The 19,589-nt window shown below is 37.2% G+C and overlaps 1 long non-coding RNA gene across 20 annotated transcripts; it reads right to left on the reverse strand.

Moving 5' to 3' along the window:
- Window positions 1-11,197: 11,197 nt before the first annotated feature.
- LOC127108350 (uncharacterized) lies at window positions 11,198-14,908 on the reverse strand. Of its 20 annotated transcripts, none has more exons than XR_007796022.1 (6): window positions 14,487-14,908; window positions 13,702-13,755; window positions 13,545-13,603; window positions 12,018-13,465; window positions 11,724-11,791; window positions 11,198-11,658 (listed from the first exon to the last, which is right to left on the reverse strand). It is a non-coding gene; the product is annotated as an uncharacterized LOC127108350 (long non-coding RNA). The 20 variants fall into 20 exon arrangements; XR_007796028.1 differs by having other exon boundaries at window positions 12,018-12,993; window positions 13,104-13,212; window positions 13,355-13,755; window positions 14,487-14,906; XR_007796014.1 differs by having other exon boundaries at window positions 12,018-12,475; window positions 12,596-12,695; window positions 12,842-13,755; window positions 14,487-14,904.
- Window positions 14,909-19,589: the final 4,681 nt, after the last annotated feature.

The raw sequence follows: 19,589 nt of genomic DNA on the forward strand, positions 1-19,589 counted from the left end.
GCAGTTACAAATGTTAATCAGAATTCTTTTTGTGAGAGAAGAATCACTTCTAGAAATGTTTAGAAAGAATGTGGTAAATTGAAGGACACAAACATCTGTAAATAATCATGGTAGAAACTGTATCCCATGAGATATCATTTTCATAAACAGCTAATCCCTTGTGCAGTTTACTTGAATATTAACTTTGTTACCATAAGGATTGATGATAAAAGGGGAAAAGAATAAAGAAATAAACAGTTTTAATTTGGATTTTGGAATGACTTTTTTTCTTCTTCCTGTAATTCTGGCCAACAAAATCTTATATAGTTTCATCTTTTGCTTTTTTTCAATTGGCTTTATTTCTTTGTAGTTTAGTTAACTTTTTCAAAAACGAGTAACCGTACATACAGTGGCGAATGCCATGCTCATGACCATTACCATTATGTCTGTCGCATGTACATTACCACTCAGCAGATCAGCAGATTACGTTGTCATATTCAAGCATGCAAAAAAATCATGAATGTATGTAGCCAACCAAAAATGGTCATGTAATAAAAAAGGAAAAAAAACACTTCCAAACAGATCGGATAATGTATGTGTCACTACTCATATAGAATGGTATTGTACCCCTATGATTTATTAGGACTTCTATGATTTCTCTTTCACTCAATATCTCGGGATTTTATCATGCTATCTTCGTCTTATATCTGACATCTATATTTTTAGTATTGATCAAAATACATTTTTCATTATTTACTTCATTTCAAAATTACATTTGATAAAAAAATTCACTCTAAAAAAGAAGTAAAATTTAAAAAATGTGATAGTTCATTTAAAAAATTTAGGTTTTTTTATTGACACGGAACAAATTTTTGCATTTTTATCCGTTTTTAAAAATTTGGTATGAGTTTTTATCGGGTTTTTAAAAATTCAGTACCGAATTTTTGAAAATTCAATAGTTCATATTTGGTAGGCTCATGAAAAAAACAAAATTAACAATATCCGATTTTTTATATAAATTCAGTATGTTTTGCAAATTTTTGGAATTTTGAAAAGCTCCCTAATTCATATTTGATAGGAAAAAAAACAAAGTTAACACTATAAAAAAATTTCAAAAAATATGACATTTATACTAGACATTTGAAAAATCTGATATTTTATATCGGATTTTTGAAAAGCTCTATAATTCATATTCGATAGACAAAAAATCTTTTAGTATATTTTGATATTTTATATCGGATATTTAAAAAATATAGTATAAAAAAATGATTTTACCGTTTACACCGATTTTTTTAATAAAAAATTGATATAAATTATAGTTTTATGGAAAAAAAATTATGATTTGAACTTGTTAGCTTTTACATCTATTTGTTTTTAAAAATCTTATATTAATTCATAGATCCTCTAAAAATTCAGTAAAGTCTAAAAGTATTTTTAAAACTATGAGAAAAACGTAATTTTTTAAAAATCTAAGAAATCATAAATAATATTATAATAAAATATTATTATTGAAGTGCCAAATATAAAGATTTTTTTTTATAATAATCAATTTTTTCAAAAAAAATCGAAAATAATCAATAATTCAATTTTTTTTTAAAATAACCAATTTTACAAGAGGATGCGCCAGATGCATAGGCGCACCCCCTAAGCATGAAGAGGAGGCGTCAATAACATTGACGCATGCATTGGGCTCCTCATGAGGAGGCGTCAATGCTATTGGCACATGCATTGGCTCTCACGAGGAAGCGCCAATGCTCATGGCGCCTTAGTGTGTTTCATGGTGTATGCGCCAATTCATCTGGCGCATACACCCCTTGTATTATTATTATTTATTTTATTTTTTTTTAATTTTTAATTTTGTTTAATTAATAAATAAAAAAGAGTAATGGAAAATAAATAAATTTATTGATGTTGTAATAATTGGTTACATTGGACTGACAATAAACTAATGACCGACCCGATTATAACGTCCCCCTGTTTCACATCCAGATGCGTTAGTTTGTCTCTGAGGTCTCCCACGATTTTCTTGAGGTGTTTAAGGTCTTTGTGTGCTTCCTGATCGAGCTATGGTTGGTGGGAAGGTCCGACGGAAGTTCCAGCGGTATTTGAGAGATGTGTCATAATTTGTTCCCAATATCCGGAGCGTCTCTAACCAACGGCGCTTCCATAATGGAGTTCGGTGCCCATGTCATCGTAGTTAGGTTGTTGGGGTTGGGTGAATTGGGGACGATATAGTTGGCCAAATTGGGCCATTGAGTCGTTTTGAAAATGAAGCAATGGTTCCTGGGGCGTACTATAGTTAAACAATGGTTGGGTGTTATGTTGATGAGATATTTGGGTGGTCATTGGTGAGGGGTTACGATGAAGTGACCCATATGAATCATCTGGGCTATAGACAGTTGTGGTTGCGGGGTTTGATTCTTGGTATTGTGTTTGGGTGGATGATATGAATGGATTGCGACGTTGGATGGTTGATTGTTGGGTGGATGACATGAACGGGTTACGAGGTTGGGTGTTTGGTTGTTGTGTGTATGTGGTAGGTTGATGTTGTGAGGTTGGTTGTTGGATTTGGGTGGGTTGACATTGGTGTTGGGTGGAAAGTTGTTGTGGGGCGTACGATGACGAAGCAAGTTGGCGTGGCTCCATCAAATACCGCGACTTAGATACAAATTGTTGAGTTGTTACCGACCTAAAACATGTCATATACTGTTGAGTCGGTCTTGCACCATGGATGTCTGATTCGTTTAAGATGTGTTGTCGTCGATTCCTCCATTGACGACACATCTCTTTTGCAAAGTCTCTCCAGTTAGAATGATCCCATTGTGCATCAACCCTTTTTTGATGTCAATTCCCCAAACACGTGGGAGATTCTGAAATCTGTTGTAGCATGCCGAACTTCAGTTCGACCCGGTCACTCTGGTGCATTTCCACCATAGTGAATCAGATAATCGGTGTCTTCGCTGTCCAATCTGCAGCATCGTCATGGTTCACACCATGATCAATACCCATATATGGCCTCTAGATAAACTGTAAAACAATACGAAACGATTAGATGAAAAATAATTTGATAAGTATTTTTAAATTAAAATATAGTTGTGTAGGAGTATTACATCGTCATGTCCAATGTGGTCCAATAGATTGCGATAGACTACAATAGCGTGTTTCGGACACCTATTGTAGTTCATCCCCCTTACTGACCACCTTAGATAAAAAAAATGAATAATATTATACTGTTAATTATAATATAAAATATAATTAACTAAATGGTAAAGTGTTAGACTTACTTAGTTGCAAACAAGAACACGAATGGGCGCTCGTTTATCGGGCGAGCGACAACATTCTGGACCAACCCCAAACTTGTAGAAAATACGCACATGAAAAAAAGTACAAGTATTCTTTTTTGCAGTTTTACACATTGCACTATATAGATGGGCCAACACAGCTGAACCTCAACTATATGTGTTTACCTTATTAATGTTGCGTAACAAAGGTAAATACATAATATTTACAAAATTACCTGTACTTTCTGGAAACAAAAAATTACCAAATAAAATAATAATATAACACCGAGCTTTAATTATTTTCTCGTACTCGGTTGAATCTTCGGACAATACTATACTGGCATAATATTGTTTAAGGTATTTTAAATTTATACCTTGCCCCCTTGCTTGACCGGATGCCTCTCTCTCAGTTTCTCGTCTAACAAAGGGACACCCAATAATTCATTGTAGATAGAGTTGTCTTGGTTAACTCTACCATTCACGGCCTTTCCATCTATACGGAGACCTAACAACATGTACACATCCTCAAGTGTGACAGTACACTCACCAATCGAAAGGTGAGATGTATGGGTCTCGGGTCTCCACCGCTCCAACAATGCAAGAATGAACTTGTAGTCCACCGAGTACAAAACAATGTTGAGTAGTTTTCCAAATCCACATCCTCTAATATATGATTCTATTAAAGGATCGTGGGGTACATGTTCATGTTCACGGCATCTAAAACGCTTCGGATCCTAATAACAAAAAAGTAAGAAATGCAATAAGAAGAAGAAATACATAATCAACAAAGACAACTCTATAAGAAGTAAGAAAAACATAGATAAAAAAGGTATACGACTTAAAAACGGAATAAGTAAAAAGAGAGTGATAACATACAAATGTCGAGATATTCTCGAGTGTTCCTCTCTGTTCATCACCCATAGTCAACAAAGACATGATTTGATGTTGCAAAGCTTGAGTGTGGTAGAGAAATAGTGTGGCAAAGAAAGATTATAGATGAGTAGTGTTGGAGATGATTTGATATTGTTGATATGAAAGACTATTTATAGATGAATGAGTTAGTAGGTTTGCAACCTAAGAAGAATGAGATTGATTACATGCAATGGTAAAAGTAGACAATGGAATGACAAAATGCAGACTGGCCTTTGTCTTTGTCCTAGGCGCATGCATGTGAAGAATCACATGCAAGGAAGAGGCTCCATTCTTCTTGGCGCCTAAGTGTAGGGAATGTAAGGGGTGCCCTTCCTATTGGCACCTTAGTGAAACTACATTGAAGGGGCGTCTTTCCTCTTGGCGCCCATGTTGCTTTATGGCGCCTAGGGAATGTGCGTTTGTTAGGAATATTAGGGATCAGAGATTCCTTGCTTCAGAGATTGCCTGGGCGCATGTGTGTTCTTGTCATTCTTGTCACTGCATGTGGATTCTTTTCACTGCATGCATGGTCAAGTCTCTACAGACAAACCAAGTGATCAATGCGTTTAATGTTTACGCTATTTAGGCTGTGCAGATGAACAACTTAGCAATGCATTCAATTCTAGTAAAGAAACTTAGATTTTTAATATTTGAAAAAAATGTCTTCCATACAACATTACATGATCAGTGCTCATGTCGAAGGTGAAATATTTCATCATTAGTTGTTCGGTTTTTGTTTTCGAAACACAGAGGTAACTCGGTTTAGAATAAATCGACGATCAAAATTTTCACATCTGAAACAAAGAATAGAAAATAAATTGCAGTGCAATAATGTGGGCCAAATCATCTATAAAAATCCAGTTTGGTTTGTAGAAAACCAGGTAAAATTTTATCAGAAGAAGATTCGAGATGATGACGATGTTCAACATATGTTTGTCAGTCATGAACAATCCGGTTACAATGATATAGAGTTATATATATTACCACATCAACAATAGGTGTCTCAGTTCATTGATTAGTCACAAGTGTTTTGTGAGACTGATGGCGAACAAGCTAAGGTGAATGTTTCAGATGACAAAGAAGAAGAAGCCGAGATCATGGTTGATTCAATGGTGAACGCTGATGAGGAAGAGGAGCCAATACCAACAAGTCATGTATATTGTCCACCCCAACACATGACAAGGTTGAATTTGGGTTCCGATGAACCTTCTTCAGATGTATGGTACAATCCTTATGTACAAATGCAAGGATCTTTGAAACAAGGAGACACATTTCGCACAAAAGAGGAATGTGTAAAAGCCATTAAGAAATTCCACATGCAACTATCAGTTGATTTCATTATTGACAGAACTGACACATTGAGGTATAAAGTTTATTGTTCGAATGAGCACTGCCTTTTTAGGTTGTCAGTTTCGTACCAGAAGAGGAACGAGTCTTGGGAGATTGGATCAATGGGTCCAGATCACACATGCATGCTGACAAACCCAATGCAAGATCATCGTAAATTAAGCTCTCAGCTAATATGCAATGAAATATTGTCTGTTATTGGTGACAATCCGTCGTTAAAGGCGAGTACAATAATCTCGCATATTAGGGCAGAGTACGAGTATATTCCATCATATAGGAAGGCATGGATAGCTAGGACAAAGGCTGTTGAAAAAGTGTTTGGAAATTGGGAGGAGTCCTACAAACAACTTCCAAAATACATGTTGGCTCTAAAACAATATGCTCTCGGGACTATTGTCAAGTTGAAAACATTACCCGCGTATACACCAGATGGGACGTGTGCTGTTGGAAATGGAATATTTCACCATCTCTTATGGGCGTATCAACCATGCATCATAGGTTTTTCTTTCTGTAAACCAATTATACAAATTGATGGTACATGGTTGTACGGGAAATACAAAGGAACGTTACTGATGGCAGTGGCACAAGATGAGAATAACAACATTTTCCAATCGCCTTTGCCCTAGTTGAAGGGGAGACTGCTGAGGGATGAAGTTTTTTCCTAAGAAATCTCCGATTGCACGTTGCACCTCAGCCTAACTTATGTTTGATCTCCGACAGACACCCTTCAATCATCAGTTCATATAATAACATTGATAACGGCTGACAAAATCCTCTTTCGACGCATGTGTTCTATATTAGACATATTGCTCAGAATTTCATGCGGGAAATCAAAGATAAGACGTTGCGGAAGAAGGTTGTCAATGCAGGTTAAGCATTATCAGAACCTTCTTTCAAACACTACCACGAGAAAATAAGATTGTCAAACGAAGATGCAGTACGGTGGATCGATAGTATTCCATTTGAGAAGTGAACTAGGGCATACGACAACGGTCAATGTTGGAGCCACATGACAACAAATATCATGGAATCTATGAACTCTGTCTTCAAAGGCATCCGTGACCTACCTATAATCGCTTTGGTGCAGGCAATATATTTCAGGCTAGGGGCGCTATTTGAAACCAGACGCTCAAAATGGAGTTCAGTGTTGTAATCTGGACAGTTGTTCAGTGATGCTTCAATGAAATTCATTAGACATGAAGCTGCCAAAGAAAACACACACGTGGTTACGGTCTTTGATTGCACTAAAGGTTGGTATAGTGTTGCCGAGTCCATGGATCGCACCGGGGGCATGCCGATGGGACAGTACAGAGTCGAACAAGATAGAGGTTGGTGCGACTGCGGAAAGTTCCAAGCCTTTCGTACCCCCTGCTCCCATGTAATTGCGGCATGCTCAAAGGTTATAAGAGATCCATCCTACTTGCTATCTGAAGTTTACAAAGTCATCAGCCTTTCAAATGTTTATAAAATTAGTTTTCCCGTAGTGGAAAAAGAGGATTATTAGCCAGAATATCAAGGGGACATCATCTGGAAAAATGAAGTTATGCGAAGGAAGAAAAAGGGTCGCCCAAACAGCACCCGAATTCGAACCGAAATGGATACGACGAACAAAATGGTTAGACTATGTAGTTCATGTCGTCGGCCAGGTCACAATCGTAATAACTATCCTAGTGTTGGAACAAGCACAACCAGATAAATTCACATGTACCTCTATTGCAATATATGAAAAACCAAATTTATTTCATATTAGACGTCTGTGACGAAAGTACCATTACATAAACAGTAACACAAATAATTATAACAATTAAAATACAAGAACCATGCGATTACAACCATCAAAACAATTTTGAACATGTAATGTATCATCCTACGAGCGTCTTGGTCGGTCTTAATATCCACCAATTCGAGCACTTCTCCATTTTGGTTGAACGTGAACACAAGCCATTGTATTCTTCTAAGCCTCTCACCCTCTCCAATTTCTCCCTCTAACCAACTGTACAATGTCCGATTAAGACGTTCAAACGTATATGTGTTCCAAAGTCGAATCTATACCGGAGCCGTAATGGCGGAAAATATTACATCAGCATTTCGTTCCTGAATGTATACAGACATTGTTAAAACAGAAAAAACTTGAAGGTGATGGTGGTTGAACTAGAGAAATTATGGTATTAGGAGATGATTTTGAGTGAAAAATATTGTATCTAAGGCGTGGTATTTATAGAGAGTGAACATCACATGTATGCGCCAAGGGGACTGACGCCCACATGACATCACATGCAGGCGCCAGAGGGATTGGCGTCCACACTACAAATTTCACTAAGGCGTCAGGAGCATTGGCGCCTCCTCATGAAGAGCCCAATGCATGCACCAATGCTATTGGTGCCTCCTCTTCATGCTTAGGGGTTGCGTCAATTCATCTGGCGCATCCTCTTGTAAAACTGGTTATTTTGGTATTTTTTTTGAATTATTTGTTATTTTTGTTTTTTTTTAAAAACTAGTTATTTAAAAAAAAAATCAAATATAAAAATGGGATAGTAGGACAAAATCTTTAATATCTCTATTCTCACGTGGTATTAAACCAATAATTTAAATGCAAACTTATACATTAATCTACCAAAATCATAAATTATGTTTTAAAATTTTTCAAACCAACTCACGTTGTTATCATTTATTATTATTTTTTTAAAGTATTACAATGTTTTGTTAAATCTTTATTAAAATAATTTTAAATAAAAATTGAGTTTTTTTTTTATCAAAATTAGAAATAATCAATTAAACGATGAGGTAATGAGGAAAAAATCTTTTGTTGTGAAATAATCAAAATTAGAAATAATCAGTGAAAAAGGTAAAGTCCCTTAGGTGGAAGTTTAGTTAGCCTAAGTTTTTATTGTCCTGAATGGTGACATAGACCTTCTTGTGTAAATCCAATACTCATATTCGTATTGCCTTAAGAGGAGGCAAGAGTCTTCGTCAAGAAGTCCAATACTCGTATTCGTATTGTCTTGAGAGGCGACAATGATCTTCGTCGAGAAGTCCAACACTCGTATTTGTATTTTCTTGAGATGCGACAAGGATCTTTGTCGGGAACTGTAACATATAACATTTCCTCAAGGGATAGCAATGACCTTCGTGAGAAGTCTATTACAATGTATTACCTCGAGGGGCAACAATGATCTTTGTCGATAAGTCTAGCACAATGTATTATCTCGAGGAGCGGCAAGGACCTTCATCGAGAAGTCCAACATAATGTATCGCCTCGACGGACAACAAGGACCTTCGTCGAGAAGTCCAACATAATGTATCACCTCGAGGGGGGGGGGGGGGTGGGGGGTGGGGCAGCGACCTTCGTCATGAAGTCCAACATAATGTATCGTCTCGAGGGAAAAAAAAAGACATTCATCGAGAAGTCCATCATAATGTATCGCCTCGAGGGATGAACATGAACCTCATCGAGAAGTTCAACATAATGTATCACCTCGAGGGGCGGCAATGACCTTTGTCGAGAAGTCCAACATAATGTATCGCCCCGAGAGGCGGCAAAGATCCTCGTCGAGAAGTCCAATGCGAGAAGCTTTTTAGAGAGGGGATATCCCTGTTGGAAATAAAATATTTAGATAATCGTTTAGAAGTACATTTGCATAATATCTATCAGAGAATTAAAAATAGTTCTAACTATAATAATATGGAAGATGAAGAGCTTTCCAGGTCTTGGGTAGAAGTGACCCTTCGTGTTCCTGCAACTTGTATGCGTTGTGTGAGAGATTCTGATATATACGGTATGGTCCTTCCTAGTTAGGTTGCAGCTTCCCCTGTTGTGCAAGTAGAGTTACTTCTTTCAAGACAAGGCCATCCTCCTTCATCTTTCTTAGCTTTACTTTGGATTTGTACCTTCTCATGGTCATGTGCTTGGCGGCGAATTCTCGAACGTGGGCAACTTCGATTACTTCATTGGTCAAATCTTCTATTCATTTTATCTATCTCGTCTGCCTCCTTGTTGAACTGCGTTCGTCTTCACGAAGGCGTCTCAATCTCTATGGGAGGCATTGTGTATGACTCGTAAGCTATCGAAAATAGGATCTCCTTGGCAGTGGAATATGACGTGGTGCGGTACGACCACAATATCTCATGGAGTAATTTCGTCCATAGGCCTTTTGTAACACACCATTTGAATTATCTAATTCTATAGAATAATTTAATTGTATAGTATCTGTTTTGAATGGTTGAGGTAGTAGGGGAGCCTTGGGGTATGAGGTAGTGTCCCTAGAATATTAGAATTTTAAGTGAGAGGTGTGGTAGTAATTAACGAGAAGTAGGGGGTGTTACACATAATGAGATTAATAATATTACTATTAGATTTAATTAAATTAATTTAGTAGTAGTAACAAATAATTTAATATTTATTTAAAATAAAAATTATAATATAGAGATAATATTGCTTTTATTATTATTTTATTGGGTAGTTGACCTAATGATATGATTTAGAATATAATATATATATATATATATATATATATATATATATATATATATATATATATATTAGTATTTGATTTTTTAGTTTGATTTAATATAATAATAATAATAATAATAATAATAAGATTTAAAAATAAACTAAAAATAAAGAATTTAGTTGGTCTACTTATAAGAAGGTGAGGAGAGGACAGAAAGTGGTGTCTAATCATGAGAGGATAGTGAGGGGTCTTTGCCCTATTAGGTTTATTTTGTGCCATGTTATGATTGTTGTTGATTTGTGACCATGATTGTGAGGAATGAATTGTAATTGTAGTGACTATAACAATTGATATTTGTTGATGATAAATTTTGAATTGTTGCTGAATTTTATGTTTGTTGTATGATAAGGGTTTGCAATGATGATTATGATGATAAGGTATGAAATTGTGAATTTATTGGTGTAATTATATGAATATAAGTAGTGATTGAGTTTAAAACCATGTGTTGTACCCCTAAATTTTCCCTCCCCTTCCTTTCTCACCTATGCATCAAATCACTTGATCAGGAGATGACTTGCATACATTCATAATTCATCCACATGCATCATGGATTCAGAAGAAACTTGGGCTCATAAATCTAGGGTTTACATAGATATCAAAGTCCAAGGGCATGGTCTGATCACATCATCAGCATAAGGGATGTGAAACACTAATGATGGTGGTGAAGGTTTGATTTCAACAAAGATGTGGCCAGACAGTCTAGGGCCTTCAAGGCCCTAATTCCTCAAGGCACGACTTTATGGAGGTTCACCCAGGCCTTATCTTAATCTCCAAAACCCTAATCAGAAGATGGGAATCAGATGAACTTGGTGGCCTCATTGTGTACCCATGATCCTTCAATCTTTACCCTTTATCATTTTTGCTTGGCCTAACCCTTCTTGGAGTATTGGTCTTGGTCCCAAGTCAATGATTCTATCCATATGGTTGGGGGGTATGCCTTTGGGCCTGATCATCTGAAGATCCAAATTCCTTGTGCTTCAATCCATTTTGTTGGTCATGCCATTGGTACATGGACATTATGTCAAAACCCTAATCTTATGGTCTCACTTGATGGCTTTGTTCATGTATATTATCAATCAAGTTTTTTTCAAAAGTCCAAGTCACAAAACAAAACAATTTGGAAACCAATTTCAAACCATTTGTTAATCCATTTCAGTCCATTTCATGTCATTTTAAACTATTCCATGTGATTCAACATAAGAAAATACAAAGTTTGACATTTTGACCAATTTGTTGACTTTGGTCAACAGTTGACTTTGGTCAACAGTTGACTTTTTGGTCAACTTTGACCAAAGTCAACCCAAAATCCATAAACCCTAAATTTCATCATGATCATCGATACATTGTCCATTTACAAAGAAATTTGAATTTTGACCTTTTGTTGACTTTGGTCAACAGTTTACTTTTTGTCAACTTTGACCAAAGTCAACCTTCCTATTTTTCACCATCAAAAATCTAATCTAACCCACTTGGCCTTGATACATCATCCATAGGTCTTGATTTGATATGCTTTTGTTTGTTTTCTTCATTTGCAAGTAACTTGGCCCATTGTCAAGACCACACTTACCCTACCATGACTTGGTCACTTTTGCCTATGCAAGCATGACTTTCCTTTGTTGGACATATTCCTGCATTCACCAACAATCAATACCATAACGACATGCATATTAAACATTTGGGCATAACAATATACATTGCATTTGGCTTTGAACTCATGATGAGGAGAAATGATCATGAAGGCTCTAGCAGCTAGAATTAAACCTGCAGAAACCAGTTGGCAACATCAGCATACACACTGAACCCAATATGTGAAAACTCTGCAAAACGTGGCAACTCATGACTAGAAGTCTGGCCACATGATGAAGCAAAAGCCGAGGCATGCATCCAACACAAAGGCAACCAGGTTCAAACCCTTTCAATACAGTAGGTGACAGACCAAGATCTAAACCAGGCCACATCAAACTGAATGGCTAATCTAGTTGCATACCTGAGTGAAAGACATGACCAATGAGACAACCTTGATGACCATTATGCCTCCAGCAACTTGCAAAGAAGCCAATTGGCAAGTAGAAACAGACCTTGGATATCAGCCACTACCCTTGCTCCATGAGCCTTCTACAAAGAAAATTCAGACACCTGGATTCCATTAGGTTAGCACACCAAAGTTATTTCAGAATCAAAGACCAATACCTGCAATAACACATCATTGGCTTGCATCCTGCAGTTAAGAAATCAGTTTAAATCATGAGGCTAAGTTCCACCAAACCTGCAAGTGAGAGGAGTGGTCAAGTGAGTTATGCACCAGTAGCATCTGCAGCATCCAACAGGAACCAATCCTGTAACACACTCGAAACTGTGCCAATATTTTGAATCAAACCAAGGAATGTCATCATTGCCAAGATCAAACCCGAAATACATCATGGATCAACAATAATGTGTCAAAACCTGCAGTGCAAAAATCACAATTGGATTGCATCAGGTCAACCTATCACAAACCTGTATCAATGCTAACACCCTACAACAATGTGAAATCAATAAGCTAAGCATGTTGTGAAAACTACAAACCGATGAACCATTCCAGCTGATTATAAACTGCATACTTGCCATCAAACATAATTAATGTCAAACTGCAGAGGAAGCCATGAAATGTTGAGGTGAACCAAGACTGCATGAATCAATGCATGCATGATCAATAGGATGCATACTTGCAAAGGAACTATGACTTAAAGCACATCTAGCATAAGTCATGGCTTTCTTTGAACCAAGTCAGAAGCCCTTCACAGGACCTGCAAACATCAACAAGGTCCTTACCATGTCCTGTGCACATGCTATAATAACCCAGCATCATGCATCAAGTAAGGAAGCACCAGTACAGGTCATCAGGTACAAGACTGGCCAGCAAAAAATCATGAACCAAGGCATTAAAAACAGCACATGCTGTCGACCATGGCTAGGCCAGCACACTGCAATTGAGCAACTCATTGGATTATCAAGCAATTCAGCAACTCAGGGCATATGTACAATCATAATTAAAGGTCCATTACTAACAATTAACAGTTCAACAACAACTCACGAATTAATAGTCCAAATTGACAATAACCTACTGCATCACAGTTGCACCACGCTTAAACCATTGCAATATGACAGGGGATGTATTAACAAGCTAAACCACTTGTCTCGATCTGCACCAATGCTAACAACAATTGACATCACAACTAATATGCCTAGTTGGAGTTCAACAAAGTTGGAATTAGACAGGTTGTGCACAACCTAATCATCGACCTAAACCTACAAATTACCGCAGTAAGCACATCAAAACATTACCTACAACAGGTTCAGTAAGTCACCACCCTGATTTCACATGATTGCAGTTCAATCCATCTCTAATGCGCAAGCTATGCAACAACATGACTATGCCATCATGACTTAGATTGGCTGCAATACAAAAGGTCAAAGATTCGCTAGATGACAAGTGCAAGTATCACCATCACCACGCGGGGCCATAAGTTGTCACCTGAAGCAAGACACAGGCCAAGCCAGATTTGTGCTATCCAAGTGAATCCCACCAGCACCCTGCAGTACAAAAGCCACACCTGGCAGAATCACTAACCACTCCATTCGAATAGCAAAGTCATAATGAAAACAGGTCCCAGCAGAACCAAGTGCAAAACCTTGCATCAAACCTTGCATCAAACCTTGCCAAGGCACAATCATGAAACCTACACCTGCATAAACAAGGTCAAGATCATGAATCTGTAGACCACAATCAAAATGCAACAGTTCCTCACGAATCACGTGTTAATGTTGAACAATAGCACCCTGCTTAACAAGCCACCACTACTGAAGGCAGTGCAAGAAGGAACCAAAACAAGAAGGGAAGGGTTTGCATTCCAAAACCCACCAAGGCATAGCAAAAATAGAACATAACACTGCCTAAGTTAAGTCACTAACATATGGCTCCAACAAGGGAACCTGTTCCACAGGTCATCACCTAGGCCAGTAAACCAAAGTCACTTAAAGGATAACTTGCAATATCTAGTTTCAAGTTTCAAAGTCATTCACACATTAACCAATTTAACTAACTGAGTCATTTCTAACTAACTAAGTTTTCAATTAACTCAGTGAGTTGAGTCCAACTAACTCCAAACCATGTCTAACCAACTCCATACCTAAGTCCAAAGCTAGCAAGGTCCAAACCTAAAATCTATTTAAGAGATTCACCTCTCTCATTTTGAAACCCTTGGCATTTGCACAAATTCACTCTCACTCTGCAATCTCCTTCCTCACCCTCACCAAAGCTCTCTCACTCTCTCACAGAAGAGCCATTAAAGCTTCACCTTGAAGCTTCAATTTAGCTTGAGCTTAACCACTGCATTGCTCACCATTCTCAATCCAGAATAAGAAGAAGAAGAAGAAAGAGGAAGAAGGAACGTGCAAATCAAGATCAAGAACTCACTTGCTGAAGTTTCCGATCGTCTTCTCCGGTAAGTCCGTTTCTCTTCTGTGGTATTTTCTTGCCTCGAGCGTACCAAAGTGTAGTATCTAGGCCAGGGAATCAAACCCTCATGGTGGTAGAGGCTAATTCTTGCCCGTTTCCATTTAATTTGAATTTAGGGAGTTAGGGTTCTTCCACCGGTTCGTTCGATTTGGAAAATTCAGTAACCATCTCCCAAATCCATTGTCAAATTCATGCTCAGCGCATCCTTGTGCATCCAATAATGGTTGGAATTTAGGTTTAAGCTACCACCGTCGCCGGCGACATTCACCGGCGCGGTGGTTTATGGTAAATAAACGGTGAGATTGAGGGAGAGAGAATGAGCGTGCAGGTAAACCAATTCGAATCCGTTGACTGGGCAAGTCAACGTGGAGAAGCGTTGGGCTTAACTTTTTAGGCACATTCCAAACCCCACCATTTCGCATACACCCCCAGGGACTTACAAGAGAATTGAGTTTGGACTTAGTCCGTTAGGCCCATGGCCATTTACTCTTTACACATGCGTTTTCACTACTACACCCCCCGTTTGGAGTGTTGAGAGTTGTTTGGGCTCAAGAGGCCCATTTACACTTCCACTGTTTGCACCCCCTGATGCAACATTGGGCCAATAATTATAAGCCCAGGTACGTTTTGCTAGTACACCTCCAGGTTCTGGTTTACACCCCAATCTGCGGGCCTTCTTAGAGTGGTCCTGGGCCCATTCAGTCTTGGACCGCCCCTATTTCTTGGATTTGGTTTTAATCTTTACTAGTTTAACCTAAGTAGCTTAATTAGAATTGGAAATTATTTAGGACTTATTAGACTTGTGAACCTTGGGTTAATCAGGATTTTAGAATCAAATAGGAATTAATTAGACTTAGACATTAGGTTATAATTAGAATTTTATAGTTAGATTTTTAGAATGAATTAGAAACATTAGAATTTAAATAGAATTTTTCACTTAGAAGTTAATTAGGACTTTTTATTAGAATTTTAGTTAGGTTATAGACTCTAATTAGAATTGATTTAGATCTTGATTAAATTTAGAACTTCACTATTCTCAACATTAGGATTAGAATTCAACTTTAGGTTAGAATCCCTTTTAGGCCATGAATAAAATTAGACATACTTTTGCAATTGACTATTTTACCCTTTTAGGCTTATTTTGGTATTTTTGTGTTAAAATTGCATGCTCCCCTTAGGATTAGAACTCAATCATTTCCTAATAATTGTAGGACATAACATAGGCCTTTTAATCAATACTTTGACATATTCCCTTAGGATTTCTAACTTCTAACTTAGAATATTCAATCAACTTCTAATGCATGATCCCTTAGGATAGTTTCTAACAATTACTAACTTTGACTAGATCCAAATTTAGTTCCCCACAAAAAAAAAATCCAAACCCATGATTAAATTGATCAAAATCAATTTTGATTAATTAAGTCCTTTGAACTTGTATAATCCCACAGTCTAAGTTGAGTGACCAAAAGACCCTTGGTCACTTAATAAGACTTTTGTTCCCAAGCTGCGGAGCTCAAGGCCTCAACACAAGATTTTCAATCAAGGCATCCTCAGTCATACCAAGTAGCGGATTATTCAAGCATATCAAAGATGGAAACTTCAACTCTTGTTAAATCAAAGTTAGAAGAGTGTGACACGAGCCTTAAGCAATAGAGAAGGAGTGGGACTGGAGTATTCCTACCCCCATTCTGAGCATCTTTGGGTATGGGACGTATGACCCAACGCTCATCGTATTCACCTCTATTCATAGACTTTAGCACAATTCTAACCATACAATTAACAAGTCTATCTTCGCAAAGCAAAAACAATAAAAGAAAGGACAACAATCAACAACTTATCAATCATGAATCAAGTTGTACGGTACGAGCCTTAAGTAATGGAGAAGGAGTGAGACTGGAGTATTCCTACCCTCATTCTGAGTATCTTTGGGTATGGGACATATGACCCAACATTCATCGTATTCACCCCCGTTCATAGACTTTAGTGCAATTTGAATCTAACAATTGATAAGGTCTTCATCTTCCATGCTTGAAACAACTACAAAGACTTTTCTCTCTCCACTTGAAAGTTAGTGTGATTCTCATCATCCAGTAACTATCAAGTCTATCTATCCTTCATTCTCTCCATTCCATTCAAATCATTTCAATCTCAATCATCCATTTCCTCTTGCCTCCAATCAATTTCTTTTCAGCCCTAATGGGCTGAACTACGAAAGCTCTGATTTCCTTATTGCACAATGAGGATACGTAGGCAGGAGAACCCAGTTTCTTCGTGAGCTATCTTATTTATCAATCATACTTCTCCTTGGACTCATTGTCCATCCTTTTAGGACGTCCTGATGACAGTCCATCTCTTCAATCGAGAGTTGTTTGGGCAAACAACCCCAAACACTTAATTCAATCTTTCTTTTTGGCTTTACCTTATAGTGGTGGTCTGCTAGTCCACGTATTGGTAAATTCCTACCTTGCTCTTCGATTAAGAGTATATCATTCTCTTGGATCCAAGCTACTATCCCGATTTGATCTCGAACTGTCGATTCCCCATCAAGTGATACACAACTCCTTGCACTCCAATACTACAATCATTCCTTGACTTGGTGTTTGTCTTGTGAGACCCTGTTGCTTAGACAAACATCTCTCTCCCTTTATTCTCGTAGTTCCGAACTACGATTGCTCTGACTTTCTCATTGCATGATGAGAATACGTAGGCACGAGGATATGAATCCTTGGCGAGCATACTTTTAATTATTTCTCCTTCGCCTTAGGGCATCATTCATATCTTTCACCATCCATTATCTACCTTCGATCATAAAACGTTCACCCAGTGACATACTGTCTCTTTGACATCAAAAAACACTTTCTTTGGAATTCCATATACATCCTTTTAGGACACCTAATGTAGTCCACATTTCTACCTAGAGTTGTTTGGGTAAACAACCACAAACACTTAATTCCTTCCTTTTTAGCCAAAACCCTACAGTGGCGGCATGCTAGTCCATGTATCGGTTAACAATGTTTCTCTCTATGGCAGAAATCTCACTCCTCTTATGGATTCCAATACACTTTCACCTTTCAATTTCAAACAATACTTATTCAGTCACTTGTTACCAAGTTCTTCTATTCTATGACTTCGGGCACTTCATTCCGTTCATCTCCATGATACCTTCGTATACTACCTTCCTTCACTCCATGTGATATACATGTTATCTTTGAGCCAAATACACTATACCTTTGCACTCCTTCTTGCGTCACCTTGTGAACCAAGAGATGTTTGGGACTGCGCCCAGACACCTATTTCTTTGTCTTTTCGGCTTTATCTTATAGTGGCGGCCTGCTAGTCCACGTATTGGTAATAGCCACCTTACTCTTGGGTTCACATTCTCACCCTTGTTGGAGTTCAAACAACATTATTCTTTGATTCAGACCATACTTCTATCATACTTCTTTCCACCTCCTACCTCTAGTTCCTTGAACTACGAAGCTCTGAATTCCTCATTGCACTATGAGGATATGTAGGCATGAGGGACCCAATCCTCATCGAGCACTCTATCTATTTCCTCCTTTTCTTTTGCGAGTAATCTGTAGATAACACCTATTCGAGCGAGAACAATCAAAACGGTTCCCATGGAGTACCATGGATGTTTGGGGTGCTAATACCTTCCCCTTGCATAACCGACTTCCTTACCCAATATATCTCTTTCCCCCGGGTTTTATCGATGTTTTCCCTTCCCTTTGGGGATAAATAAAGTTCGATGACGATTATGTTGTATGTTCGAGCGTGCAATACGTTCGGGTATATTTCCGCTAGCTTCACCATGAAATATTTTTGATGTTTTGGGGTTGGAGAAGATGAAAATCGTGAAGGAAATTTCAGAAAAATAACAACTTTTTGGTAATGCCCTTGTGCACGGTTTTGATCATAACTTTCAACTCGTAAATCAATTTGCGACGGGGTTTGAAGAGTTGGATAGTTGAAACAGAGGACTATAACTTTTTTTGCAGGGATAAAATGTTTTTGATGATGATTTCATGGATGTTTTGGGGTTGGAGAAGATGAAAATCGTGTTGGAAATTACAGAAAAACAACAATTTTTTAGTAGCGCCTTCGTGCACGGTTTTGATCATAACTTTTAACTCGTAAATCATTTTGGAATGAGGTTTGAATAGTTAGGTAGTTGAAACAGATGACTATAACTTTGTTTCAGAAATAATTTTTTTTAACGTTTTTATAGGAGGTCGGTAGCAGGTGGAAAAGAAGTGTATGATGTGGCAAATATGAACGAGATCCGTATTGACAAATTATTTGAACTTGTTTTTTAAAAAACAACTTTGACACCTATTTGTTTTTAAAAATCCGATATTAATTCATAGATCCTCTGAAAATTCAATAAAGTCTAAAAGTATTTTTAAAACTATGAGAAAGATATAATTTTTTTAAAAAAATCTAAGAAATCATAAATAATATTATAATAAAATATTATTATTGAAGTGCCAAATATAAATATGGGATGGTAGAATAAAATCTTTAATATCTCTATTCTCACATAAATGTGATATTAAACCAATAACTAAAATGCAAACTTATACATTAATCTACCAAAATCATAAATTATTTTAAAAAAAAATTCAAACCAACTCACTTAGTTATCGTTTTTTATTATTTTTTAAAGTATTACAATGTTTTGTGAAATTTTTATTAGAATAATTTTAAATAAAAATTGAGTTTTGTTTTGATCAAAATTAAAAATAATCAATTAGACGAAGAAGAGGTAATGAGGAAAAAATCTTTTGTTGCGAAATAATCAGAATTAGAAATAATCAGTGAAAGAGGTAAAGTCCCTTGGGCGGAAGTTTAGTTAGCCTAAATTTTTATTGTCCTGAATGGCGACATGGACCTTCATGTGTAAATCCAATACTCGTATTCTTATTGCCTTAAGAGGAGGCAAGTGTCTTCGTCAAGAAGTCCAATAGTCGTATTCATATTGTCTTGAGAGGCGACAATGATCTTCGTCGAGAAGTTTAACATTCGTATTTGTATTTCCTTGAGATGCGGCAAGGATAT

This window comes from Lathyrus oleraceus, chromosome 7 (assembly GCF_024323335.1).
Source record: "Lathyrus oleraceus cultivar Zhongwan6 chromosome 7, CAAS_Psat_ZW6_1.0, whole genome shotgun sequence".
NCBI lineage: Eukaryota > Viridiplantae > Streptophyta > Magnoliopsida > Fabales > Fabaceae > Lathyrus > Lathyrus oleraceus.